Genomic DNA, 11,064 nt, shown 5'->3' on the forward strand with positions numbered 1-11,064 from the left:
GAGGAGAAATTGGGTAGACTAGGTCTGTATTCCATAGAATTCAGAAGAATGAGAGGTGATCTCATTGAAACATACAAAATTCTTACAGGGCTCGACAGGGTAGATGCAAGGAGGATGTTACCCCTGGTTGGGGAATCTAGAACCAGGGGTCACAGTCTCAGAATAAAGGGTAGGCCATTTAGGACTGAGATGAGAAATTTCTTCACTCAGAGGGTGGTGAATCTTTGGAATTCTCTACCCCAGAGGGCTGTGGAGGCTCAGTCACTGAATACATTCAAAACAGAGATCAATAGATTTTTAGATATTAAAGGCATCAAGGGTTATGGGGATGGTGCAGGAAAATGGCATTGAGGTAGAAGATCAGCCATGATCTTGTTGAATGGTGGAACAGGCTCGAGGGGCCGAATGGCCTACTCCTGCTCCTATTTCTTATGTTCTTATTTCCTGCCAGGGCTGGGCCCGCCATCTCCCCGCCGCAATCCATTTTTCTGTAGTATGAACCAATCTGTTCTCGTGCAGTGGGTACCAATCTTCGCTCTTGCCTTGTGTACCAATGTACTCTTCTGCAGTACATTCAAATCTATTCTCCTCCAGTGTACACCAATCCACCCTCCTGCCCTCCTGCAGTGTATATCAAACCACTTTCCACACTGTGCACCTACCTGCTGTTCTGCAGTGTGTACCAATCTACTCTTCTACCGTGTATACTCTTTTACACTCTATACTAATCCACTATCCAACAATGAACACAATCTATTCTCCTGCAATATGTACCAATCTGTTCTCCTGAATATATACCAATTCATTCTTTTATAGTGAGCACTAATCTACTGTCCTGCCACATTTACCAATCTATTCACCTGCAGTCTATCCCAAACAACGCTCCTACAGTTGTACCATTCTAGACTGCTAAAGTGCATACCAATCCACTGTCTTAGTGTGTAGTGAAGTACTGTATTCTTGAACAAATACAAATCTACTTTTCAACATCATGCACTGATCTTTCACCAATGCCTTGTAATGATCTGCTTTCTAACATCATACCTTTTACCACTCTAACTTCAACAGATTGCACTCTTCTACTTTTCAACAGCCTGTTCCATCTACTCTCAGATTTGATTACACAGGAGTGACAATGTTGAGAGTTCTCTCTCCACTTAAGCAGCCTATTATTACGCTGTCTGCCATTATATTCCCCTTCCTTCGACGCCAACACAAGAAAGTACACCACCAATCTTCCTCCTTTTGTCCCATCGCTATTCATGTCCTAAGAGTTAAATCTGTCCCATTCTTCTTCAGCGATGTTCATTTTGTTTTCAATTATACAATCCCCACCACTTAGACCATCTGTGCTTAACACAGAATCATAGAAAGTTACAGCACAGAGGGAGGTCATTTGGCCCACCGTGTCCATGCTGGCTGAAAAAGAGCTATCCAACTTAATACCTACCCGACAATGTGGAAAATTGCCCAGGTGTGTCCTGTACACAAAAAGCAGGACAAATCCAATCCGGCCAATTACCGCCCCATCAGTCTACTCTCAATCATCAGCAAAGTGATGGAAGGTGTCGTCGACAGTGCTATCAAGCGGAACTTACTCACCAATAACCTGCTCACCAATGCTCAGTTTGGGTTCCGTCAGGACCACTCGGCTCCAGACCTCATTACAGCCTTGGTCCAAACATGGACAAAAGAGTTGAATTCCAGAGGTGAGGTGAGAGTGACTGTCCTTGACAACAAGGCAGCATTTGACCAAGTGTGGCACCAAGGAGCCCAAGTAAAATTGAAGTCAATGGGAGTCAGGGGGAAAACTCTCCAGTGGCTGGAGTCTTACCTAGCACAAAGGAAGATGGTAGTGGTTGTTGGAGGCCAATCATCTCAGCCCCAGGACATTGCTGCAGGAGATCCTCAGGGCAGTGTCCTAGGCCCAACCATCTTCAGCTGCTTCATCAATGACCTTCCCTCCATCAAAAGGTCAGAAATGGGGATGTTCGCTGATGACTGCACGGTGTTCAGTTCCATTCGCAACCCCTCAAATAATGAAGCAGTCCGAGCCCGTATGCAGCAAGACCTGGACAACATCCAGGCTTGGGCTCATAAGTGGCAAGTAACATTCGCGCCAGATAAGTGCCAGGCAATGACCATCTCCAACAAGAGAGAGTCTAACCACCTCCCCTTGACAGTCAACCATCGCCGAATCCCCCACCATCAACATCCTAGGGGTCACCATTGACCAGAAACTTAACTGGACCAGCCATATAAATACTGTGGCTACAACAGCAGGTCAGAGGCTGGGTATTCTGCGGCGAGTGACTCACCTCCTGACTCCCCAAAGCCTTTCCCCCATCTACAAGTCACAAGTCAGGAGTGTGATGGAATACTCTCCACTTGCTTGGATGAGTGCAGCTCCAACAACACTCAAGAAGCTCGACACCATCCAAGATAAAGCAGCCCGCTTGATTGGCACCCCATCCACCACCTTAAACATTCACTCCCTTCACCACCGGCGCACTGTGGCTGCAGTGTGTACCATCCACAGGATGCACTGCAGCAACTCGCCAAGGCTTCTTCGACAGCACCTCCCAAACCCGCGACCTCTACCACCTAGAAGGACAAGAGCAGCAGGCACATGGGAACACCACCACCTGCACATTCCCCTCCAAGTCACACACCATCCCGACTTGGAAATATATCGCCGTTCCTTCATTGTCGCTGGGTCAAAATCCTGGAACTCCCTTCCCAACAGCACTGTGGGAGAACCGTCACCACACGGACTGCAGCGGTTCAAGAAGGCGGCTCACCACCACCTTCTCAAGGGCAATTAGGGATGGGCAATAAATGCTGGCCTCGCCAGCGACGCCCACATCCCGTGAACGAATAATAAAAAAAAATAATCCCAATTTCCAGCACTTGGTCCATAGCCCTGTAGGTCACGGCACTTCAAGTGCACATCCAAATACTTTCTAAATGAGTTGAGGGTTTCTGCCTCGACCACCCTTTCAGGCAGTGAGTTCCAGACCCCCACCACCCTCTGGATGAAAACATTTCTCCTCAGCTCCCCTCTAATCCTTCTACCAATTACTTTAAATCTATGCCCCTGGTCACTGATGCCTCTGCTAAGGGGAATAGGTCCTCCCTATCCAGTCTATCTAGTCCAGTCATAATTTTATATACCTCAATTAAATCTCCCCTCAGCCTCCTTTGTTCCAAAGAAAACAACCCCAGCCTATCCAAACTTTTCTCATCGCTAAAATTCTCCAGCCTGGCAACATCCTTGTAAATCTCCTCAGTATCCTCTCTAGTGCAATCACATCTTTCCTGTAATGTGGTGACCACAAATATACGCAGTACTCAAGCTATGGCCTAACCAATGTTTTATACACTTCTAACATAACATCCCTGCTTCAGCTAATAAAGGAAAGTACCCAAATATGCCAGTTTTACCACCTATCTACCTGTCCTGCTACCTTCAGGGATCTGTGGACATGCACTCCAAGGTCCCTTTGTTCCTCTGCACCTCTCAGTCTCCTCTCATTTATTGTGTACTCCCTTGCTTGTTTGCCCTCCCCAATGCATTTCCTCACACTTCTCCAGATTGAATTCCATTCGCCACTTTTCTGCCCATCTGACCAGTCCATTGATATCTTCCTGCAGTCTACTGCTTTCCTCCTGACTATCAACCACACGGCCAATTTTTGTATCATCTGCAAACATCTTGATCAAGCCGCCCACATTCAATTCCAAATCATTAATATATACCACAAAAAGCAAGGGACCTAGTACCGAGCCTTACGGAACCCCACTGGAAACAGCCTTCCAGTCACAAAAGCACCCATCAACCATTACCCTTTGCTTCCTGCCACTGAGCCAATTTTGGATCCAACTTGCCACTTTCCTTTGGACCCCATGGGCTTTTACTTTTTTGACCAGTCTGCCACATGGGACCTTGTCAAAAGCCTTGCTAAAATCCATGTAGACTCCATCAAACAGGCTACCCTCATCAACCCTCCTTGTTACCTCCTCAAAAAATTCAATCAAGTTGGTCAGACACGACCTTCCCTTAACAAATCCAAGCTGACTGTCCTTGATTAACCTATGCCTTTCTAAATGACAATTTATGCTGTCCTTCAGAATTGATTCCAATAATTTGCCCACCACTGAGGTTAGACTGACTGGTCTATAGTTACTTGGTCTATCTTTTTCTCCCTTTTTGAACAACGGTACAAGGTCAGCAGTCCTCCATCCTTCGGCTTCACACCTGTCACCAGGAAAGATTGGATAATGATGGTCAGAGCCTCTGCTATTCCCCCCCTTGCTTCTCTTAACAGCCTGGGATACATTTCATCCTGGCCTGCAAATTATCTACTTTCAAAAGGTGCTGAACTCTTTAATACTTCCTCTACCACTATGTTTAATCCATCTAATATTTCATACTCCTCCCTCCTCCTCCTCCACTACAATCTCTGCATCATCCCCCTTTTACGCAAAGTATTCATTAAAAATCATACCCACATCTTCTGCCTGCACGCATCGGTTACCTTTTTGGTCTCTAATAGGCCCTACTCTTTCCTTAGTTATCCTTTTGCTCTTATTTATAAAACATTTTTGGGTTTTCCTTAATTTTATTTGCCAGTATTTTTTCATGCCCTCTCTTTGCTTTCCTAATTTCCTTTTTAATTTCACCCCTGCACTTTCTATATTCCTCTAGGCTTTCTGCAGTATTGAGCTCTCCGTGTCTGACATAAGTTTTCCTTATTTGCCTTATTTTATCCTGTATGCATCTTGTCACCCAGGGGGCTCTAGATTTGGGAATCCCACCCTTTTTCCTTGTGGGAACATATTTACTCTGAACCCCTTGAATCTCCCCCTTGAATGACTCCCACTGCTGTGACACTGATTTACCTTCAAGTAGTTTATCCTGAACAGTTGCCTATAACGGGCAAGTGTCATCACCACAGGCGCCATTTAAAAAGGCACCGCTTAAAACACATTAAGCAGGAGGACTATTTCAGGCAGTTTCAATCTGCTGTTCGCATCTCGTTAAAGTGCAATTACCCTAAGTGATTGTCTGTCATTAAGTCCTATCTGCGACTTGGATCAGACAGTCCCGCCGCCTCCAGTCCCCCGCGGGGCCTCTAGAACTCCTACGAGCTCTTCTTACCGCCACCGGTTGCCGGGTTAGATCCGGCTTTCTTGGGCAAGGACGTGACCTGGTCCGGATGTCGAGCCAGGACGCCACCCTAGACGATGGCGACACCACCCAATAGCTTGTCCAGCTCTTCGTCATTGGGGATGGCGAGCTGCAGGTGGCAGCGGGGCGGGGATGATGCCCGACTTCTTGTTGCCCGCCAACTCCAGGGTCTCGAAGATCCCGGGCGGCCGTGACACTCTCGCACCGGATGGAGATGAGTACTCTTAAAATCTTTTGGTTACACCGTCCACCGCATTTAGCAGGCAAATCCTATTGATGTTAACACGCCCGATATAAGCAATAGCAGACTGTACTGGCATTGCCAAGTTATAAACCAATGGAGATATTAACATTAACACAAAGATATAGTTTAATGCATCGTGTGTGTGTCTATTCTTGATGTTGTAAATCTGTTCCTGGCCATTATAAATAACAAATTTGAACTTCCTTTCCTACTCTCCTTGCCAGGAGATGGCTAACCGGACAAAATATGCTGTGTCAAAATTGCCACGTACTTAGCTTCCTCTGGTTAGAAACAATAAACCTTTCTGTTTCTCCAATTCCTCTGCATTTAATAAAACTTGTGGTCAGTGTGACACAACGCAACTCTGCACATTAAAATCATTCAGCCAGCACTTTACTGCAATCTACTGTAAATCTGAACATCCCACTCAACAGATTGTCTCATTCACTGCAGTAATCCTGCAAGTCATGGACCAGAGCCCCACATGAGGAACACAAAGAAAATGATAAATTACAGAGTCCTCAGCACAGAAACAGGCCATTCGGCCCAACTGTTTATGCTCCACACGAGCCTCCACCCACCCTACTTCATCTCACCCTAGCAGCATTCTCTGTCAAGTACTTAACTAGATTCCCCTTATTGACTGATGACTTCATCTAAAGCAAAGATTCAAGTAAAGAAACCAATTGAACTGAAACTAAAAAAAAAATCTCTTTATTACAATATCACCACCTCTGAGGAACAGGATAAGACGAACAAGTCTGTTCTCTTTACATGGGTTGGCCCTTCCCACCCCTTTCGCACCATTCCAATCAATTATCCTCTCTTCAAGAACATGTAGAATCGTTTCTTGAATCCATTACAACAGCTCACTTCAGTGGCCTTCCTTGGTAAGTTACTCCATGGGCTCGAATTTAGCAGGCCTGCGGGTTCCCAGCGGGTGGTCCTCCGGGAGCGTCGAAAACGCGGACGGCTAATCGTGTGCGTCCCCCACGCGATCGCGCGATAATTGGACCGATTAAGCCCTGCTTCCGGGTTTTGCGCTCCCCAGCTGCGTGCCGGCCGGCTGCGCATGCGCAGTACCGTAAACGCGATGTAGGAGCTCCAGTTAAAGGGGCAGTCTCCCAAAGCCCCTCCTGCTACAAGCAAGCGGTTTGAGACGATGGCTCAGCAAAGGGGAAAGGCTGCGCCCCGTTTTTCAGACCTGGCACTGCAGCTGATGCTGGAGGGCGTGAGGAGGAGGAGGGAAACACTCTTCCCAGAAGATGGACGCAAGTTCCCTGCCGCCGCAACCAGGAAGGCATGGGCAGAGGTGGCGGCGGAGGTGAGCAGCAGGGGCAACACCCCAAGGACTTGGGAGCAGTGCCGCAAGCGCTTCAATGACCTGACTAGGTCTGGCAAGGTGAGTACACCAACGCACCCTCCCACATCCCGTCCCCACCATCACGCCAAGCAGATCACAACCCCCTCCTGCACAGCCACCACTGCGCTCCATCAGCAATCCTCACAGCCACTCATTCACCATCCTCGCCGTGCACGCAAGTACCCACCGTCCCTGATCCCACCCGAACACTACCACACACCCCAATCCCCATGCAATGGGATGGGCACGTGGCCCACGCTTCCTCCCATCCATCCGCGCCACGCTCAACCCAACCACACCGATGCTCGATGCGTCTCACGATGCAATACGCACCCACTCACACATCTGTGTTTTGCCTTCACAGGAGAAGAGAAGCAAGAACAATAGGGAAAGGGCACGCACCGGAGGTGGGCCGCCGCAAGTGGTGGAGCTCACCGACGCAGAGGTGGAGGCGCTCGACCTCGCCCGCACGCAACATTGCCTGTCGGTGGCCGATGGCGAGTGTGTCGCTGCCGAAATGGCCGGTAAGGGAAAGCTGACACTCAACACCCATGATCGCGAGTTACCGTCTCATCACCTGCCATCAGGCGCACTGTCAAGTTGGTCCACATGCCTCAAAGTGCCCTCTGTTCTCTTGCAGGTCCGTCTTTGGGTGAAGCGATCGTGGAGGGCGATTCCTCAGAGGACATGGCGGTCTCTGAGGGTGCATCGTCACATCAGAGCCAACCATCCACCAGCGCAGAGACACGCACCTCGGTGGGTCCCCCTCGCCAACTAGTTGGGGTAGCACTTGGTGAGTCACCGCGCACGAGTGAGCATGAGCAGACCCTGGTGGCAGGGGCAGCCGCGGAGGGTCCGCGACGGAGGGAGCACTCATCTCCAGGCTCTGCTCAGCCGGACCCAGATGCTGAACCCAGGGGGCCACCAGTGAAAAGGAGAGTCGTCGAGGGAACCAGCTAATTGCTGAGGTACTGGCAGAGGTGCCGCGCGCATTGTCCACAATAGCGCAGGCGATGGAGGAGTCCACCTCCTGCATGTGGGCATTGGTGGCGCAGGCACAGGAGGGTACCGGCGACACAGTGTCGCAGGTAGGTGCGGGACTGTCTGCGGTGGAGGACAGGCTGGCCTCCCTCGAGCGTCACGCACAGCTCCAGATCGAGTCCATGCAGGCCCTGACAACGTCTGTACGGATTCAGGGTGAGCAACATTCCGACGCCATCAACAGGCTGAGGGATACACTAGGGGTGGCCTTGCAAGGCCTCACACATGCCATCCAAACTGCCGTCCAGCAGGGTGGAAGGGGTGATGTGGGCCGAGGCCAAGAGAGGGATGATGGTGACCGGGGACATGGAAGCGGGGACGCCTCTCAAGGCGCCCCCACGTCCCACCCGTCGCCCACCTCTCAACCAGTACCCGCAATGGTGCCTCCTCTCCAGGTGGCCGAGTCTGCCCCTGCCCCGGTGCAGGAGGAGCAGTCTGTGGAGGTGCCGTCACGGGCACCGAAACCCAGGGGCCGTCCGCCAAAAGCATCTACCCGGTCAAGGCAAGAAGACGAGCAACCTGCCACTACCTCTGCTGGAGCCACAGGGGTAGCACCACGTAGGGGTTCCCGGAAAACAATTGCAAAGGCCTTATAATCACAAAGGGAAAACACCAGGGTGTTTATTATTTCGTACTTTTTTTCTTATATAATGTCACATTCGAGATATTAAATAGTCTATTCTCACCACTCCTGCCACCTCTCGTCCATTCTTCCGCGGCTTGTGCAATAGTTGCGTTCCGTGGAGGCCATCATGACGGCGAACACCTGCTGCCACCCATTGGGCACACTGCTGTGGGTGCAGGATTACTGGCAGCACTCTTCAGTGGAGGGGGCTAGTATGGCCGCTCGCATGTGCAGGTGAGGAGATGCGAGCGCCTCGCAGTGTGTGACTCTAGGAGAACCGTTGACGTATGAGTGCCTCCCTGGCCCGGCGACCATCCCGGTGAGTCGCGGCTCGGCGCATGGGTCGTCCAACATCCTCTGGCGCGTCCTGCTCCTCCTCCTCCTCCTCCTCGCCCTCGCCTTCCTCAATGTGGGTGGCGGGTGTGGATGGGGCCTCCTCCAGCGGCACCCCTCTCTGTTGGGCCATGTTGTGCAGGGCACAGCAGACAACTATGATTCGTCCCACTCTGAATGTGTGTATTGCAGCGTTCCCCCAGAACGATCAAGGCACCTGAAGCGCGTCTTGAGCAGCCCTATGGTCTGCTCAATTGTAGACCTGGTAGCAGTGTGGCTGTCATTGTACCGACGCTCCGGCTCGGTGATGGGGTTCCTCAGAGGTGTCATGAGCCACGTGTGGAGGGGATACCCCTTGTCGCCGAGGAGCCAGCCGTTGCCGGCGTTGGGTGCCTGCAGGATGGGCGGGACGGCGGACTCCCTGAGGACGAAGGCATCGTGGCAGCTGCCGGGGTATCTGGCGCACACGTGTAGGAATCTCTGGCGGTGGTCACAGATGAGCTGGGCGTTCATGGAGTGATACCCCTTCCTGTTGATGAACAGCCCTGGCTCATGCGGAGGTGCCCGTATTGCGATGTGGGTGCAGTCGATTACACCCTGCACCCGTGGGAAGCCGGCCATGGCATGGAATCCAACCGCCCTCTCCATCTGGCTGCGCTCGTCCATGGCGAAGTTGATGTAGTGGGAGGCCCTGCGGAACAACCCATCGGTGACCTGCCTTATGCACTTGTGTGCAGAGGACTGACAGACCCCGGTGATGTCCCCGGTGGCACCCTGGAAGGAACCGGATGCGAAGAAGTTGAGGGCAGTGGTGACTTTGACGGCGACAGGTAAGAAGATGCTGCTTGGTCCATCAGGGAGCAGCTCGTCGTTAAGGAGGCTGCAGATGTCGGCGACTACCTGGCGATTGACTCTGAGCCTCCGTATGCACTGCTCCTCGGAGAGGTCCATGAAGCTGAGCCTCGCTCTGTACACCCTGTGCGGAGGGTAGTGCCTCCTGCGACGCATCTCTCTCTGCGGTTGCCCTCCCTCCTGCTGTGCAGGTGGGTGTGCCGCAGCACCGTGTTGGGGGGCCCCACCTCTCCGAGGCGGACGGCGTGGACTGCGAGGCTGCTGGGGCTGGTCATCCTGTTCGTCCTCCGACGATGTCAACGCACCACCCATCTGGCAGGTGTTGGTCTGAGGGGTTGTGCAGGGTCGGTGGGTGGGTCCTCGGACTGGGGCTGCGGTTTCGTGTCGGTCTGTCCTCTGGCTTGGCGGGGGGTGGTGGAGGGCAGGGGTTGCCCTATGTGACGCGGTGGCCTCCTGCGTGGGTGAGGGCTCTCCCCCGTGGAGCGCACCTTGGCACCTGCCACAGGCTGCTGGCTGCAACACGCCTGGTTTGAAAGGTACTTTTTCCCCAGTGTGGGAAACTGACTGCGTTGAACCTAAAATCCCACACTTCCTCTTTTGACAGCTGCTTCAGCTCATTAACTGACCACAACGAGCAAGGTAAGTACTCTCAAGTGGAACCCCGCTGGCTTTAATTGCCTGTGGGATTCCCACCAGCGGGGCTTGCGCGCGCAGCCCCGCACGTCAGCGCAGTACCCGGAAGTGGCCGGGATTTCTGCGCGATCCGGTCACGTGACCGGATATCGGGATTTTCGGGGCCAACCCGCTGGAAACCCGCCGGAAACGCGATCGGAAAATCGAGCCCCTTGATTCTACAATCATCAATGGTATAAAAGTCCTACCCTGATGTCCTTTCTCACTTAAAATGTACTTATTTTTAAACGTGCATCCCATGGTATTTGGACCATTCACCATAATAAACAGTTTCCTTGGCCATGCAAAGGCCATTTCCACAGTCTGAGTGAGTAGCGGCACTCAGAGGGAGAGCGAGTCATGGGCCTGCAATTTTAGGTCCTTTAATTTTAATGAACCAAAGACAGTGGACCCCAGGCTTATCTTTTCCGACCTACATTCCTATGAATGCCTCTCATTGCCATGAGTGTCTGATCACTGAATCACTGTAACAAGATCTTTCCCTCCCATACAGTAAGTCTGAGCTGATGTATAGTAATCCTTCCTGTGGTGTTATTCACTATATCTACACACAGCTTCTTTCTGTTCCCTAGTAACACTCAGTGGGGGAAATTGTGACTTCAGGTGATAGTGTAAAAGGGCTGATGTCGATTCAGCCGCCCGTTAGATATCTCTCTCGATTTGAAGTCAACGGAAAAGAAAATCAGGAAATGCATAACGGACGGGTGAATGGATATCGCCCG

The sequence above is a fragment of the Heptranchias perlo genome, chromosome 11 (genome assembly GCF_035084215.1).
Source record: "Heptranchias perlo isolate sHepPer1 chromosome 11, sHepPer1.hap1, whole genome shotgun sequence".
Classification (NCBI taxonomy): domain Eukaryota; kingdom Metazoa; phylum Chordata; class Chondrichthyes; order Hexanchiformes; family Hexanchidae; genus Heptranchias; species Heptranchias perlo.